Source organism: Aethalodelphis obliquidens, unplaced genomic scaffold (assembly GCF_003676395.1).
Source record: "Aethalodelphis obliquidens isolate GAN/ISIS:26980383/991018 unplaced genomic scaffold, ASM367639v1 scaffold20, whole genome shotgun sequence".
NCBI classification, from domain to species: domain Eukaryota; kingdom Metazoa; phylum Chordata; class Mammalia; order Artiodactyla; family Delphinidae; genus Aethalodelphis; species Aethalodelphis obliquidens.
The window spans coordinates 20,182,124-20,200,110 of record NW_020837964.1 but is presented as its reverse complement, the minus strand read 5'-3'; the positions used below and the strand labels follow the sequence as shown (position 1 = coordinate 20,200,110).

At 49.7% G+C, this 17,987-nt stretch overlaps 1 long non-coding RNA gene and 1 pseudogene across 1 annotated transcript in view; both read right to left on the bottom strand.

Moving 5' to 3' along the window:
• LOC113627242 (uncharacterized) overlaps window positions 1-17,987 on the bottom strand; it is a 383,675-nt gene that overhangs the window by 112,760 nt on the left and 252,928 nt on the right. The window contains exon 4 of the long non-coding RNA XR_003435482.1: window positions 13,010-13,090. This is a non-coding gene — a long non-coding RNA (uncharacterized LOC113627242). The remainder of the gene's footprint in view (window positions 1-13,009; window positions 13,091-17,987) is intronic.
• Window positions 7,527-11,352, bottom strand: LOC113627238 (60S ribosomal protein L35a pseudogene; annotated as a pseudogene).

Below are 17,987 nucleotides of genomic sequence, written 5' to 3'. Positions count from 1 at the left end.
CTTCAGGAAATATTATAAAGCACCAAACCAAGCGGGGTCCCTGGTAAGCCCGGGGCCTGACTGGGGAGAACAGGATGGCACGCCCTGAAAGCTCCCTAAGAACCCCAAACCCAAGGGGGCTTGTTGCCATCTGCGACGGCACTTCATCATGCACGGACTTCCCTGAAGTCCGGCTAATGCCTTTCCAGCTGCCAGCCTGGGTTCTCAGCAGTGCTCCGCCCCGCCAACAGCAGGCAACATCTAGTTACCTCATGTGTCCCTGGATTTACACTTTTGCCACAAAAAAAGATCCTCTCCGATACAGACGCAAATGCAATTCTGACAAGGGAAGACAAGTTAGGAGGGATTTCAAGGTGCCAGTCAACGCACAAATCTGTTCAGGTCCCTGATGTGGTCGCTCTACTGGCTGTAAGGTTTTCTCACCTTCTCTTCGTACAAAAGAAATTAAGCTCAGATTTATAAACAAAGTCCCTGATTACGGCTGCACTGTGTTCACACTTGATATGCATATTTTGAGGGTTTTCTAATACTCTTTGGCCAGAGGCTATTCAGAAACTCCTTCGCTGAAGAAGCCATGAGCCTCTCCTTGGTTCTGACCTCAGTGATGCTGCAGGACCAGAGGGCTGAAATAGAAAACCTCAACTGAACAGAAGTGAACCACCCAAGAACCTCAAGTTGCTGGGATCGATTTCTATTTCTATATTTGAATCTGCTGAGAATGGGCTTAACTAATTCAATATACTCCTTCAACGAAGGCTTACTGAGGTCCCGCCAAGCCCTCTCCTGGGCGCTGAGGATGAAGCAGTGAAGCAGAGGAAACATTCTTGCCTGCAGAGACTCTGCATCTTAGTGAGAGGAGGACAGAGGTGACACACAGAGCGAATACATCAAGATTCAGGGCCTCCTTGTTTCCCCAATTCTCCATCTCTCCTCGCCCCATGGCAGGAGACACAAAACTGTGGCTCAACGCTTCAGCTCCACTCAAGGTCCTGGGAGTCACCACAGGCTCAGTCAGACCCTGAGAAAGCATTACTTCTGCACCCAAAGGGCCTGGTGTGCAGGCAGCCCAACTTCTGCCTTGTTCTGACATGGTAGGGACCAGCAGCAGGGCTCTGGCTCAGTAAAGGAATCTGGGAGTAAAACTGAGACACATGCCATAGCCTGGGCCCCCAGACCAGGCCAGAGCACCGTCAGCAGGCCCTCACAGAAACAGGTTCATGAGAGAACACAGGGAGCTTGGTTTCAGACATGCCGTATTTGAGGTACAACCAGACACGAAGGTTGAGGTGTCCAGTGGGCTTTGAGACCTCCCAGGTCTACAGGTAAGGACCTGGCATGGAGATGGGGGTGGCAGGGGGAAACTCCAACATGGGAGGTCTTTCTCGAAACCCAGATAAGACATCAACAAAGGATATACTACAGAGAAGGAGAAGAAGAGATCCCAATATGTTGAGAGGAAACTGGCTTTTAGGCGAGTGAAGGAGGGCGAGAGGAGAGAGAGCTTAGATGTGGGGCACAGCCCAAGGGATTCCTGAATGCCACCGAAGGTAAAGCTCTGGGGAAAAGAGAGAAAGTGAAGAGCACCAGCTCAGGGGTGCTGAAATGGAGCCATTGGGTTTGGCAACTTGGACCTTTCCAAAGCCTTTCAAGAGAGGTTCCAATAGAGGGAGGGCAGTCATCTTAGAAAGGGAAGAGGGGACACAGTATCAGAAGGCCAAGGAAGCAAGTGTGCAACTCAGCTCAGTAAGTCTGGGGTAAAAAGAAGATGGGGGGAAGGCTCTGGAGGAGGTGGGATGAGAAAGAGCTTACATGAGCTCTCAGGCTGAGACCCTGAACAAGCTAAAGAGGGAAGATCTGCTGGGAGGAAGATCCCACAAAAGGCAGGAGTTGCCTGGAGGAAGAACACAGATGCTTTCAGCTGTGAGTAATGAAGTGTCTCACAAAAGGGGCTTCAACAATAGAACCTTCTTTTTCACACCAAAAATGTACAGAGTGTCAGTCCCATCCTTTAGGAAGCTATGGAAGTGCTAGAACAGGAAGTACTTTTCCTGCAATCGTGATCCAAGTGACATCAAATGGACACAGTTGGCATGGGAACCAGAAAGCTTGAGGGACTCAATTTTCAAAATTCATTGCACAACCGTATCTGCATTTTGTGTGGGTGTGGATGGTAACTGTGATGCTTAGGCCAGTGCAAGGACAAAAACATATTTCCTAATGAGTTTCCTAATACTTTCTTCACTGGATAATCAGTACTTTTGTTTTTGGACATCAAACGTATTTTCATGAATCATTTCCCATCCGAATGTGACCTACAAATGTGGCTCAGTGGTCGCTTTGCTGTTGAGGGGGGTCCGTGTTCTGTACGCAGGGCCATCAGCAGAACTAACGCATCGAGGTCCCATGTATATTCCCACTCTCTTCCTCCCCAGGCAGCCCCAGCCTCCTGCTAGAGACCTGATTCCAATAACTGGGGCCAACGGCACTTTGCTTGAAGTGATGAATCACACTCATTAAGTTAGGGCTGGTCACCTTCAGGTGACTATTTATTTTGCCCTGTGCCTATTGACTGAAGATTTCATTGATTATTAATTTCAGCTAAAACAGGCCTCAAGCATCAGTTCTGGCTTATCCCATCAACACTTAGGGATGGAATAGGAACCAATGGGTGGACGGCATGGGGTGGGGGAGGAGTTTCTAACAGCCAAATGACCCCAGAATGGGACCAGTGATCTTGCGAGGAAATGATTTCTCCTTCCTGGGTTGGTTGGAACATCTGAAAGTTTTCCCAGTTTCTCCTAATACCCTTAGGGCCAAGGCAATGTGAGGACATGGAAAGGATGCTGGGCTCTCGTGTAAAGCTTTTATTCCTATGTGGCATCTCCATCACTGACAACCTTAGTCTACCTGATCCCAGTGGACTTGGCCGCCCAGGATGTGACATTCAAACCCCATCATTCCTCTGAGTCCACACCTAAGAGCTGGGGGACCCAGAGCCCTGACTCTCCCAGAAATGGCCCTGCCAACCATTTCTCACTGCCCCTACCCATCTGAGAGCCACTGTCTAGGCACTAGACCACGGAGCCACTGCTTTTATACCTCTCCAGGTGATTCTCATGAATATACAATTTCAAGCCACTTGTTCTCAGGGCAAATGACAAACTCTGTGATAACACGGTGGTTGGTCCTTGATGACCTGGAACCTGCCCAGGTGGTTAGTCTCATCTCTTAATGCTTTGCTGTCTTCAATTTCCAGCAGCACTAAATGCTTACAATTCCCTGTGTGAACCTTATGTGTGGAGCGTGGAGAGATCTGAGACAAAGCAGACTCCAGGACTTGCTTTCATGTGAATCCTTAGTGTATTAGGACAAGGGGAAGCCCAACGGGACTCAGTCTGGCTTTCTGGGTCTTCTCTGCCCAGTTAACAGAATTTTGTCACCCTGTGGCCTTTTGCTCCCTTTCCTTGTGTTTGTGCCATGCATACACCTTACTTGGACCTTTGTGGGTGGCTATGGCTGTGAGCCGTGCATAACTGTTCTTCAGTTCTCTAATCATAAACCACTTAACAGAACCCCAGTGCCACCATTATTTCTATTATTTCTGTGTCTGCCTCTCACAGGAATCTGAGAGCTATTCAAGGGTGGCCCATGGTTTTCAGCACGGAATCTGGCATATAGGAGGTACTCAAAGAATTGCTTATTCGTAAGAAATTAATATACGAGGAGTGTAACTTCCCAGAGGCTGTGCGGGATGGAGGCATGACAAAAGGAGACATTTTTTCAGTTTCTATGACAAATCTGAGGATTAGGGGTTTGACACTCAGAATTCATAATATTCTCTCCAGTTCGCCTCCTTCCTCTCCAGAAGAGGTTGGACTCAAACCCATACTTGCACATTCTAGACCACCCTCACGGCTATAACCATGACAACTGTATTATATTTGCAACGTTAAGAACTTGTGCAACTTTCCAAACTTCATCACAGAAGAGCTCTAGAAATATCTATTGACTGATGGACCACCCAACTGCACGAGAGAGACTGTTTCCCAAGAGTGGGCCCAGGCTCCGGTGAGTCATTCTGTCCACATACCATGAGCCATCTCCTTCTGGGTCACCACCATCACCCTATTCCACAGTTCAGCATTCCTTTTGAGCATCACTGCAATAAGATGTCACTGGTACCATCAACCAGGTCTTGAACGAATTCTGTTGGGGGACTTTTACTCTAGATCCAATCTTGTGCAAGCCTGACCCCCTTCTCCCATCACTCCCAGACCCGCCCCTTCACACTCAACCTCACCCACTCCAGGCTCTTCCCAAATCAGATGAGAACACACTATACAAGGGGACAGTCACGGGTCAGGTTGCCCAGGAAGCAAATGCTGAGCTATTGAGCAAGCTGGATGTTTATTAAGATGAACTTCAGACCAAAACGTGGGGAAGGGAAGGGAACAGAAGTAGGGAGCAGAGGGAGACATTCAGCAAACCCAGTGACAGATTTTGCTGACCCCACGGGAAGCTGTGGAGTTAGGACTGACCCTTCGGCACTGCTCCAAGCTGAGCTCAAATATATATATATATTTATACTCCCATGGCGACTATTCAATATTAGATTGGGCACCCCAAGAAGGGGCAAGATCTCAGGTGTGTGTTTCTGCAAAAGGAGGCTGACAGATAGCAAGGCTGTCTGCCAACAGTCCTCTGGCAGCTGGGACAGTAAGTCCTCATTGAAGGGGGGACCTCAGAAGCTCATCACGGCACGTACCCCAGAAGAGTAAAGAGTTTAGTCTATCTCCTCCAAACGCAGGGAACCAGCACACCCTTCAAACTCAAGTCACTCACTCAGAGCAACCAACATAGGAGCTGGCTGCATACTGTGGACCCCAGAAGGGACCCTGCCTTCCTCCCAACAGTCCCCTCCTAACCCCACCATGGGGCGCTGGCCTCCATTTTCCTGTCCAGCCTGTCTAGTTCTCTCCTGAATCCTTATCTGCTTCTAAGGGGCCACAGTCGCTGGTCAGTCTCTTCCCAGTCACTCAGGGCATCCATCCTGTTTCCGTTCTGCCGTAAGTGGATGAAGCACAGACAGCCACGCCACTGCACCTCTCTGCCGCCGACTTCCATCCGCTCCCTACCTTTAACTTGTCTACAGTGTTGACCCTTGTCAGATACCAAGGCCTGCTTGGTCCCACATAGAGCTCACTCCATCATCACACTGACAAGGAGCCCTGGGACGGCAGCACAGCCAGGCTCCCAGTCACCCCTTCTGGCCACATCCCGTTGCCCACCTAGCAGGAGCCCATTTCAGATAACAGCACACCCTCATGATGGATGTGGCTAAAGGTGAGATAACAAGAGATTTTGAGGGGGCTTTCAGTGACAGGCCTGCAAAGTTGAGGACGAATTACATTTATAATACTACCCAGGCCCAAGGACATTAATTAGTAACTGAAAGAAACAGGGAAAGGTGCAGAACCACAAAACTATCAGCAACTGTCACTCCTTAACCACTTAGTGACCCACTCATCCGTCCCATCAGTAAGCACAGGCTGACACCCACTTCGGGCCAGTCTCATACTGGGTTCCGGGGACATGAAACTCAAGAGGCCTGGATGGCAACTCCTGTGTGCTCTTTCCCCCGTGTTTCCACTTTATCTTGTAAAGGCCACATTTCCATCCACTTTTCCCATGCACGGAAATGCCTTAGAGGGAACTCTGGTCCTCTCTCTGCCTTCTTACTCCCCGATTCCTGTGGAAGGAGGAATGTCTAACCCAACTGGTCAATTTAGATTCAATTGCCCTCTGCCATCCGGGCTCTGACACACACATTCTCCTCCTCCTTCCTGCCTCGCTATTCTGAAACCAGCAGGGCAGGACCCCTCTCAGAAGACGAACCCACCACTCTCCCTCTCTCCCCCTTCTCTACTCCCCTACTGATTTCTATGCTTGAGGCAAGCAGGCCTGCAGTCCTATTTCACAAGGTTAGGAATCTGGAGTCTACAGGTCATGCTACTTTTCTCATAGTTTGTTCACGTCTGCAGATCCTAAAGTTTAAACACATAATATAATGTAACAAGTAGGAGATACCACTTGGTCCCAAGTGTAAGCCACAAGCTCCTACACAGTTCACTGGAATCTCTAGGTTTGATGGTTACTGAGTGCTTTGCGAGCATTACCAAAGTAGATAAAGGGATCCCCATTCAATAATCAGTTCTTTGTGTATATATTCATTAATGGTCAAACTTTGAATGGGAAGAAGAATGCAGTGCTTCTTTTGCTCCAAGTCCCTAAGAAGACATAGTTTCTACTGTCCTGAAGTTTACAGTCTAATGGTCAAAAAAACCCAAAAAAGACTATAAAAATACAGCAAAAATATACCTAACCCAGCCTGAGGGAGCCATCGGTATAGGTTTTTTGGAAGCAATAAATGCAGAAAAGAGACTTACGTGATGAATGAGGTAAATGAAGGGCACGGAGAAAGAGGGGATGTAGTCCAGACAGAGGAGCTACATTATCAAGCGTTCAGGGCTCAGTCTGGTGTGATGTGAGGGAAGAGCCATAGGTGGTTGAGGCTGGCGTGTGAGAGCTTGCATCCCGTCAGATTAAGCTCCTGCGACACTTGCACTTGCAGGGGGTAAGGAGGAAGTTCGTAGTTTATCCTCTGATTCGTATCTAAGTCCCCGAGGATACACCCGGAGCATTAAGCTCTTATTGTTCACCCACGAGGTATTCACCTGTAGTCTTGTTTGGCTCTCACATCTTGGAAAGCAGACCAGACCTGAGCTCCCTTCAATGTTCTGAGTGAGATGTAAACGCCAGTCAAACCAGGCCAATGCACTTCATATAGTGGAATGGTTTTGAGCTTCCCAGCAGGTAGAGGCTCCAGGAGAAGCCTTAGGTGAAGAATAACCGTTTACAGCCAGGCCTCTATCACCTTCCATTTTGCCTACCCTCCACCCTGTCTGACTGGTCTACTTGCTTCTGTCTGATCCTCTCTAATTTAGCCGTCAAACCAGCCACACTACAAATCATACCACGCCAGCATATAATGCTTCAATAGTTCCCCAACGCTGTCAGGACAAAGTCCAGTTTCTTTATTATGATGTCACAGGTTGCATTCTTCCAGACGTAGACCCTGAGACAACAGTTAACATATAGAAGTGTATTAGGGGACTTCCCTGGTGGCTCAGTGGATAAGAATCTGCCTGCCAATGCAGCGGACACAGGTTCGAGCCCTGGTCCAGGAAGATCCCACATGCTGGGGAGCAACTAAGCCCGTGCACCACAGCTACTGAGCCTGCGCTCTACAGCCCGAGAGCCACAACTACTGAGCCCAAATGCAACAACTACTGAAGCCCACGCACCTAGAGCCCATGCTCTACAACAAGAGAAGCCACAACAATGAGGAGCCCGCACACCACAACAAAGAGTAGCCCCCGCTCGCCACAACTAGAGAAAGCCTGTGTGCAGCAATGAATACCCAATGCAGCCAAAAATAAATAAATAAATAGAAGTGTATTAGGGAGTGCCCTTGGGGTCAATCCATGTGGAAGGGAAGTGGGGGAAGGAAGAAGAATTGAAGAGAAGCTGAGAAGGTATGATGCAGTCCTAACAAAGGCCTCAGTCAACTCCAAGGGAAGCTCCAAAGCCAGATGACCTTTCAAGAGTTGAACCAAGTTGGGCAAAGGGACCAAGCCTTAATACGCACATGGCAACAAGTCTTGGATACAGACCACCCGGAGAAAGGGGGCATGACCTGGAACAAGGTAGCTTGATCCAAGGCAAATTCCTGAAAGAAGCTGGTAGCTGGGGGCTGTCTGCCAGTAGTATTCCCAGCACTTGGAGGAGGAAGGCCATCAGACCTGAAAGAAGATCTGCGTGATACATCACAGCAACTAGCTCTTGGCATCCAATGACTCTTATGATTTTTATGACCTGCTATATTAGTTCTCGGGCTGCCATAACTAAGCACCACAGACTGGGTATCTGAGACAATGGAAATGTATTTTTTTCTAGCTCTGTACGGCTAGAAGTCTGAGATCAAGCTGTGAGAAGGGTTGACCTCTCTTCTTGGTTTATAGGTGATCAACTTTCCCCTGTGTCTTCACATGGTCTTCCACGTGTCTGTGTCCTAATTTCCTTTATAAGGACAACCGTCACATTGAATTAGGGCCTGCCTTAATGACCTCAGCTTATCTGCACTACCTCTTTGAAGACTGCATCTCCAAATACAGTAACATTCTGAGGTCCCAACAGTTAGGACTTCGACACACAAATTTGGAGGAAGCACAGTTCGGCCTTTAACACCTGCTTACCTCTTATCATTCTCCACTACCAACTGTTCTCCAAACGTCTCTGGTCAAATCACATCAAAAAACTGATTCTTTTTCTTCCGCTGAATTTTATTTGCTTACTTTTAAACAAGTTAAATCTCTAAGGGATGCAACCCCACATGGATTCTGTGGCCAACAGCCTTAGCAGGAAGCTTGCTTCAGAATTTGGCCCAAACCAGGCTACTGTTCCATGGAAGTGGGTTATCTTTCCCTGGATGACTCTGGTTTTGTTTGGTTTGTCTCCAGACGTCACTATTTTGTTTTCCCTAGATAAAATTTGCGTTCGCGTCAGGCATAAACACTTTCAGTTTTAAGAAGAGCTGTGTACGCCCTCTGATTTGCAAGAGCTTGCTTACTGCCAGCAAAAATGCTTGGACCACAGCCTTCCAGACATAATTGGTGTTTTCGAAGTCACGATCCCGGCAGGCCTCCACAGGGTCCAAGATGGCAAATAGAGAGCTACTGGCTGGTTCTGGAAGATGCTGTGCTGGTCTACGCCTCTAGGCTCTGTCCATGCTCTGACCTCTGCCAGAAACGCTCTCCCCACTTTGCCCAGAGAACATCTTCATCCAACCTATGTCTCCTTCAAGAGTCAGCTGATATGCCCACTCCTCTCTGAAGCCTTCATCGCAGTGTCTTGTCTCCTCATGTCCTTTTCTCTCACACTCCATGATGATAGACAGTTGCCTCAGCATCTCTAGTATGTACCAGGCATCAGTAAACGTGTGTTGTTTGCGTGGGTGGTTCATGGTTGGTGCCAGGGATTCTATCCTGGCCGTGGCCCGTATTTTCCCACCAGCTTTGACCTCAGTGTGGACGTCTTTTACATATTTGAATGCTTTCACTCTGGGTAAAGGCAAAGTGGATCTGGGCACCATACTTCCTAGTCTCTATTTGTGGTAGGCAAAATACTGACTCTTCCAAAAATGTCCTAAGCCCTGGAATAGGTAAATAGGTTACACAGCACAGGGAAATTAAGGCTGCAGTTGGAACTGAGATTGCTAGTAAACTGACCTTAAAACAGAGATATTATCTTGGATTATCCAGAAGGGCCCAACGCAATCCCAAAGGCTCTTAAAAGTAAGAGTGGCGCAGAAGGGAGCGTCAGGCGGAGAGGTGGTGGAAGAACGGTCAGAGAGATGCAACGCTGCTGGCTTTGAAGATAGAAAAGGGGTACAGTGAGCCGAGTAATACAGGCAACCTCTAGCAACTGGAAAAGGCAAGGAAGTGGATTCTCCCCTAGAGCCTCTGTAGAGGATGCGGCCCCGCTGACACTGCGATTTTAGCCCAGGGAGACGATGTCAAGACTTCTGACAGGACGGTAAGATAGTACATTTGTGTTGTGTTCAGCCCCTAAGCTTGTAGTAAGTTGTTTCAGCAATCAAAAACTTATCCACCATCCTAAACAGACCTCTTCTCATCACTGGCCTCGGGCCCCAGTCCTACTTCACACGTGCCAGAGAGGGACAGCTTGCATTACCAGCATTTGGGGAGGTTCCCGATTCAAGGACCTGGGCCTCTGAAGACCCATGAGGAGCCATAATAGTAAAGCATTTGGTGAGTTTCACTGAAGGGACGTTCTGTGCAGACATTATGACAGGACGTATGTGATTACACAGGATCAAATATGCTCCGGCTTGTTCAGTCTATAGGATAGAAGAGGTATGCAGGTAGTGGCCAAACGAAGGTTACTAAGAGGGGCAGTTGCTCCTAACGGGGATCTGTTGGGACACAGTTACTAGAATCTCACTGTCTTCTAAAGCAACTCACTTTGAGAATTTTCCAACGGGCTAAGAATTGGTACAATGAATTACCTAAAGGGGCGTGATGCTCCTGTCTGGACTATTTAGGACCAATCTCTGCAGAAAGTGGGGCTGGCACTGAGTAATATTTGGAAGGTAGGTCATTCTTGTAGGAGAAACGGCATGGAACGGCTCGGTGCTGGCGGTGCTCTGCCAGAGGTGCGCCTCAGAGGTGCTAGTCTTACAAAAATGAAAACGCAAGTTGACGGTAAATCTTGAAGAGGATGCAGTACAGAAACACCGGAACACAGATCGTGAGCGGGAGAAAACCGGGGGACAAGTGTCGACGAGTGAGGGCACGATCCAGACCCTGGGGGACCGATGGGGCGATAGGGAGCCACGACAGATTCTCGAGGAGAGGAGGATGCAGTGAGGATAGAGGGTCCAGGCTGAAGGTGCTGCTGTGGGCGGCAGAGGCAAGGGAGAAGGGGAACCTTGGTAATTACCAGCTTCCGCTCTGAAGCCCCATCACTGACTCTTCCTACCATTCCCAGTGCCTCAAATCTGACAGTTCGGGCGTTGTGTTTTTAGTTAACATTGACAAGATTGGGAACTTCATCCACTTAATTTCCATTAAAGTCTTTGAGGATGATGCACTGACTTTTTAAACAAAACTAAAAAGAAAAGAAAAAACAGCCTGTAAATAGATTCTCAAAACTTCCCTCTCATCCGCAGCTCACCTAACCAGACCAACTAAGTCCTGCATTAAAGGTAAATAACGCGCGTGTAAATATTCAGCCTTTTTTCCTCCTCTATTAGGTGCCTGAGAGACCAATGATATTTTAACAAATAAGCTGTGACATTCTCGTAGCCTGACATCAAAATGCAGGTATGGGCCTATAAATTGAAGGATAATCATAAATAAAACAGTAATATCTACAGAGCTCTTTGCACCGTTCCTGGCGTCTTCACACTCATCTGTGTGGTTGGACTTCACAAGCACTGTGTGGAGTTGGCCTAACAGAGACTTAGAGAGCTTGAAAGCCAGGCATCAACCCCAGGCAGCATCACTCAAAACCTTTGCTCTTTACCCAGAACCACAGTGCTTCTTCTGTTTGAACAAATGTCACGCCATGTGCGAGAAGAAACAAGACGTGCAGCCCAATGATACAACATCCAAGCTCCAATGGCCGGCAAGGCCAAGACAGAATACTGACTTCCCGCAAAGCCACAGTGGGCACGGGCCCCCTTGGAGCCCGTGACCTTGTTCCGGGTCTAGAAATGCTGAAGTGGGAGCTGCCGGCAGAGAAAAGGCTTGGATCATCTGGAAAATGCATCTGGTGTGAAGAACGCAATTGCAGTCTCCTGAGCTGTAAGGCGTCACGGACTATTTCACACCTAGTTCAATCCCCGCATCAAGGATTATTGTGCAAACGCCGGACAAGCAGATCCCACCACATCCCCTGACCAGGCCTGTTCCAGACCAGCAGAACTAGGGGTAGGAGGGGGGCAGAGCTTTGCTGCTAGGAGCTAAAGCGGTGAGCTCTGAAATGAGCTCTTAACAGCTCTCTTTCTGCTCCATCCAAAATGCCATCTTTCAGCTGCGTTAATTGGACTGACGGGCACCCATGGCTGCAATGACCTTTGCCATCAGCGTCCACGTGGCGCCCACCATGCAGGCACAAAAAATGCAACCCTGCAGGCCACTGCAGTGCAACCAGCACACCAGTTCTTCTGGGGAAATGGCATTTCCCTGTCAGTTAAAAAACGTATGGGATCTAGGAGACGAGAAATCAACAGGTTTGGGTGCATAGCCAGGCACAGTGCCGAGCTTTCACCGATATCTCCTCCGTGCTTTCTTGTGAACAGTGTGCCAAGTTGTTACAAAAGGCCAGGGCAAAGAAAAGGAAACTGAGGGTCCACGAGTATAAGCGACTCCCCCGTGGCCACAGAGCGCCCGCTCATTCACAGGTTAAAAACAGCTCATTTGTGACATCCAAAGTACGTCACGATGTGGCCCCTGCCCACAAGGATAGCACAACTAGGATTAAACCCAGGCCCACCTTTTTCCAAAACCCAGGTTCCATGTTTCTTTTGATCCAAAGACTAGCCCAAATAAACAAGTGAATACAGATCTTTCTACCGCCCCACGCTGTGCTCTGGAAGGATGGGCCAGGCAGAGAGGAAAAGGCTCTCAACCAGAACGACGGAGAAAAAGAACCACTGAGATAATCGGACAAAGCTGATGAACGACCAGAGTGTTCTCCATGTCATTCGCCTGGATCCAGACCGCGCCAGGAGGATTATCCCAAAGAAAGTGACCACGTGATTTGAAATGCACCTGGGGCACCCACCGACACCTTTGGAAAACGTGGCCCCAGGGAGACTGTACATCTTGGCCTGATGGGGGAGTGTGGTAAAGAGCACAGAAGCCCCCCACTCCCCCAGATCGACGCACGCCCTGCTCAGCTGTGCTTCTCCTGTGGGAGATACTCCCCTCTGTGATAGCAGCAGTGCACGTCAGGGCTGCTCCCTCCCCTGCTCCAGTTCCAACTACCGATGGCTGTGACTTGAACCCTGTGCCGGGCTGGCCTCCAGTTAGTTACAGACACAAAGCCTTGGCACCAGGAAGCTGAGTGCCCCCCACAAGGCCGAGTAATGCACCCAACGGGACGCTTATCAGCCCTTTGAAGCCCAGAGCTGACTTAGCCAGTATGGATGGTGGTGGAGCTGGTGGGGCAGAGTGACGCTTCAGCTGTCATCTGGGACCAGGTCAACATTTCACAGAAGCCTCAGTCCCTGTTTTGTCATCTTCCCCCCACCCCAACCAGCCATAATCCTGGGGGCCAGCATCACGCACGTGCACAGAGCTGACTCAGCCATCTGCCATCAGGCTGTTATGCACAGCGGCTGAGAGCGGAAAACATCACCTACCTTCACAGCCCAGCCTCCGGCAATGACCTGTTGTGGCTCCTGGATCAAGCCGCTTCTTCCCTCCGTGCCTCAGCTTCTCCTCTGTAAAATAGGGATTGTTATGAGATTTCACGAGAAAATCCCCCCAAAGCATTTATGCCGTGTCTGACACGCCAGTGACCATTTCTACCTCCACACAGCTGCCACACCCAGGATCGTAAGGCCACTCACAAGCTTTCTGGCTCTGAAATCTTAAAATCTGACATCTGACCACAGCCTGTGTCTCTTCAGCTCCCTCAATCACCTGCCATCTTCTGTCTGGCCTTATCACGATGCCCAGTCCCTCGAGTGGCTCACCTTGAGCACCTCAACCTCCCCGCTTAACCCTTCCCTTCATTCCATTCTTCTTTTAAAATTTATTTATTTTATTTTTGGCAGCACTTGGTCTTTGTTGCTGCACCCGGGCCTTTCTCTAGTTGAGGCGAGCGGGGTCTACTCTTTGCTGCGGTGCGCGGGCTTCTCATTGCGGTGGCTTCTCTTGTTGCGGAGTGCCGGCTCTAGAGCACTGGCTCAGCAGTTGTGGCGCACAGGCTCAGTCACTCCGCGGCATGTGGGATCTTCCCGGACCAGGGCTCGAACCCATGTCCCCTGCATTGGCAGGTGGATTCTCAACCACTGCGCCACCAGGGAAGCCCTCTTCATTCCATTCTTACGATCCATCACGTCAACCATCCTCTGGGTTCTTGCCCCTCAGTGCCTCTGTTACATGCCCCAGAAGAACCCAACCATGGGTCAAACCAAACATCTACCCCTGGTGCTGCCCCGCTGGGCCCCTCCTCACCCTGGAGGTCATGACCCAGCCACGCCCTATCCTGGTCCCCATCCCAGCTGCGGCATCAACACACCTTGGTTCCCAGGCCAACTCCCTCCATCACTCTAAGGAGAGGTGCTCCACTATTCTCAAGTCCCACAGCACAGCACCTGGCTTCCTACTTCCAAATGGTAATAGAGGGATTAGGTATAAACCCCCTCAATGTTTTGTTTCACTGCCCACAAATTTATTTATTTATTTAGAGTCAATTTTGTTTATTTATTTTTGGCTGCGTTGGGTCTTCATTGCTGTGCGCGGGCTTTCTCTAGTTGCGGTGAGTGGGGGCTTCTCTTCAATGCAGTGTGCGGGGCTTCTCAGTGCGGTAGCTTCTCTTGTTGCAGAGCACGGGCTCCGGGCACGCGGGCTTCAGTAGTTGTGGCTCGCAGGCAGTAGAGCGCAGGCTCGGTAGTTGTGGCGCATGGGCTTAGTTGCTCCGCAGCATGTGGGATCTTCCCAGACCAGGGCTCGAACCCGTGTCCCCTGCACTGGCAGGTGGATTCTTAACCACTGCGCCACCAGGGAAGTCCTGCCCACAGATTTAGAAGCCCCCACATCTCTTTTTACCACGTCCTCCTCCTTGGGGGCAGATGTCCCTGCTTCCACTTTCCTCTGTACCAAGCATCACGCAGGAGTCTTGCCCATCAGTTTTCACTTCTGTATTCTGTGCTTCCAGGCTTCCCCTCACTAAAGACCCCTCCCCTCAGCATATAAATATGCCCAGGCTTCCCAAACCTTAAAAAGAGAAGAAAAATCTCCCTCACCCCTCTCTCCCCCTCCAGCCCCTTCATACAGACAAGCTTCTCCAAAGAGCTGTCCACACTCCTCACTCTGCTCCTTCACCTTCGCTGGCTCTGCAGTCTGGCTTCCTGAGAAATTACTCTAAGAAGGTCAATAACAAACATGGAGTTGCACTTGACCCCCTTCTCTTCTTCCCTTCTCCCATCCGGTAATTTAAAGTTTGATCAACTCTGACCCTACCCACATAATAGCTTTTAAATCTTTCCCAGCTCTCTAGCCCACTAGCAGGGGTGTGTTCTGGATTTCCAAATTTGTCCAAAGATATTTAATTCATACACATCGCCATCCAGCCTCTACTCCAAGCTAAGAGGGAATATAGGCATGTTACTCTCCTGACTCACCATTCTAAAACGGTTCCCACTGCCTCTAGGGGTAAATCTGCTCTCCTATGCGTGGTGTACAAGGACAATCTGGCAGCAGTGAACATGGCCTTCATAAGGGCTAACTGAAGGATGGTGACTGGGAATTTAAATGGACATGAGCTCCCCTCCGTCAGGGCACATATTCATTTCCCTCTTTTGAAAACAATGCTCTTAGTAGGAGCGAAAAGTTTTTTTAAACTTTCAGAGGAAATTCATCAAATGTGGCCCGAACTGGAATACATTTATAGCATAACGGAAATGTCCTTTTCAGGAACAAATTTTATGTGGTTATTTCTTGAGATGGCTCTCCTACTACAGAAGACACCACTTAACAGAGAATATGCTGTAAGAGGCAACTTTCTTAAGAACCGGATGTTATCTCGTGTGATATTTGCAAGTCCAGGACCAAAGGGTCCTTCTCCCTGCCCACTGCATGCCCAACTGTTTGCTCCGATCCTCAGCCCTCAGATTCCAGCCCTCTGACCTAGATGGATGTGGCAGTCATTACTATGCCCCTTTCCAGAGGAGGACCCTGAAATCCTACAAGGAAAGGGATTTTTCTTGGGTCCCATGTCCAGTGTCTGTAGCAGAATTGGGACCGAAAGCTGGTCTCTTGCCACTGTGGTGTGGGGTGTCGCCCATAGGACCCCAGGGTCCACACGGTCTAATATGAGAAGCCCCTTAGGAGCTGGGTCAGATGTATGTCAGCACAGAGGCTGTGATGGGTACGAAGACGTCTGGACCACTGGCAACCACACAGATGTGTGATGAGGAGGAAATGGTGGAGGAGCCTCTAGAAGGAGGAGTAGGGACGGATGCCCCCGGCACAGGGAGTTCAGGATAAAGGAGGAAGCAGGACGCGCTCAGCCCCCAGGCTCAGCCCCACAGGAAATGGCTCTACACTCCTCGCTCTGACTTAACAAGCACTGAATTCCTCTCTGAGAAAGTGTTTTCACCAGAGCATCTGGTCCCACCCTAGAATACCAAGCAGAAGACAGTCAGATAACCACTCTGATTTCTTACCCCACCATCTTTCTACTGAGCCAGTTAATAATTCCACATCAGTCCAGGTCTCTGGCGGCCCAACCAGCTCCATGCTGAACGACTCCCAAACTCCCAACATCCAAGCCAATGCACGGTGCCCTGACATTGTCGGCACAGCCTGCAGCCCGGCATGGACCCACCTACCTTGCCAACACACACACACACACACACACACACACACACACACACACACGCACACGCGCACACACACACGCACACACACACACGCACACTTTGCCTGATACGCTTCCCCCAGTCGTGGTCTCAGAGTCAATGAATGACCAGATTCTCCACCCAGTCACTCAACCTCATGTTGAGGAATCAACTTCAGTCCTGCTTCCCAAGCAGCCCAGAGAGTCCAGTTTGTCCAAACCCCATGAGCTGTCCCCCTGTCCCCAGTCCCCACCCTGCCCACCTGGGTCCAGGACCTCCTCATCCCTCGCCTGGATCACGTCTCCCCGATCCTCCCCAACCCCCATCCGCCCCTCCTCATAACCACTCCAGGCCTTTGGAGAGGCCTCTCTAAGACAAACTATAACCACAGAACTCCTCTGCTTAACCTCCTTCAGTTCCATTGTCCACAGTAAACCCCAGGCCCCCCATTATTTATAACCCTGAATCCCAACCCTTCAGCGTGCTAACCACCGAAGGCCAATCATTCATTAATTCATCGACTCGACAAACATTCACTGAGTATCTATTCCATGGCGGGCACTGTTCCAGGCACTTGGGATAAATCAGAAACAATGACTCCTGCCTCCATGGAGCTTACACTCTAGGTGATGGAGAAAACGTAAGTAATAATCATAATAAATGTGTAAATTACTGTGTAATGTAGGAGGTGGTAAGTGCTGTGGGAAAAAGAAGATGGAGGATGAAGAAAGGAAGTCTAGAGTGCGGGAGGGGTGACAAGTGTCAACTGGGTGGTCAGAATCACCCTAACTGAGAAAAGGACATTGGGGCAAAGACTTGAAGCAGGTGAGGCTGTGAGTCTCAAGGATATCCAGAGGAAGACCAGGCCAGCCGGTGGGAGGAGCCAGTGCAAAGGCCCTGAGATGTGCTGGGGAAACAGCACGGAGGCCAGTGTGGGCAAAAGAAATTGAACAAGAGGGAGAGGAGGGGGAGACGCCATCAGAGACGATAAGGAGGCCAGACTATGCTCCTCTGTCAGTCCCTGCCCTGCACCTCACGAGTCCTTTCTCTGAAATGTCACTGTCGCAATTCCCCGAGCAAACTGGGTGCTCTCGTGCGTCAGTGCCGTGCCTGTGTTCTGGTGCTATACTTGACTGACCACCAACCCTCCTGACCGCCCTCCCAGAGCTCTGACAAGCCCATTTCCTCGCTCCCATTTTCCTTGATCATAAAGGCAACAGAGCACAAAACACACTGAAATGCAATTACCCAACTCCCTGTCTACATAACCCCCTGGACTGAGCTCTTTCAGGATAGGAATCCTAACATCCCTTTCCTCTCGGTTTCCCTAGGAAGCACCACGTGGCTGGCTACAGAGCGGATGGACGGAGAGAGTCCGCAGCAGAAGGGTAGGAGAAAGGAAAGTTGGAAAATACTGCTTTGCCTGAAAATTGAGATTATCTTGGTCGAATACACACTTAACCTCTTTGAAACTCAGTTTCCCAAGATAAATATGACAATCTTGGCTGTACCTACCTCCCAGAGTTATTTTGGGAGTCAAAAAGAGAACGGATAGGACACGCCTCACAGAGTGAGACTAACCAAGTGCAGAGGGTCATCATTATGGTTCCTGGTGTTATCTAGATGTGTTTGCAAAATGGAGCAAGGGGAGCCTGACTCCCTGTGGAGAACAGCCCTCCGGGTGACGTATGAGGAGGGTCCTTCTACTGACCCATTCACATTTCTGTCCAGCCAGGTCCAGGCGGCACGGACTGTCTGAGCCACACCTGCT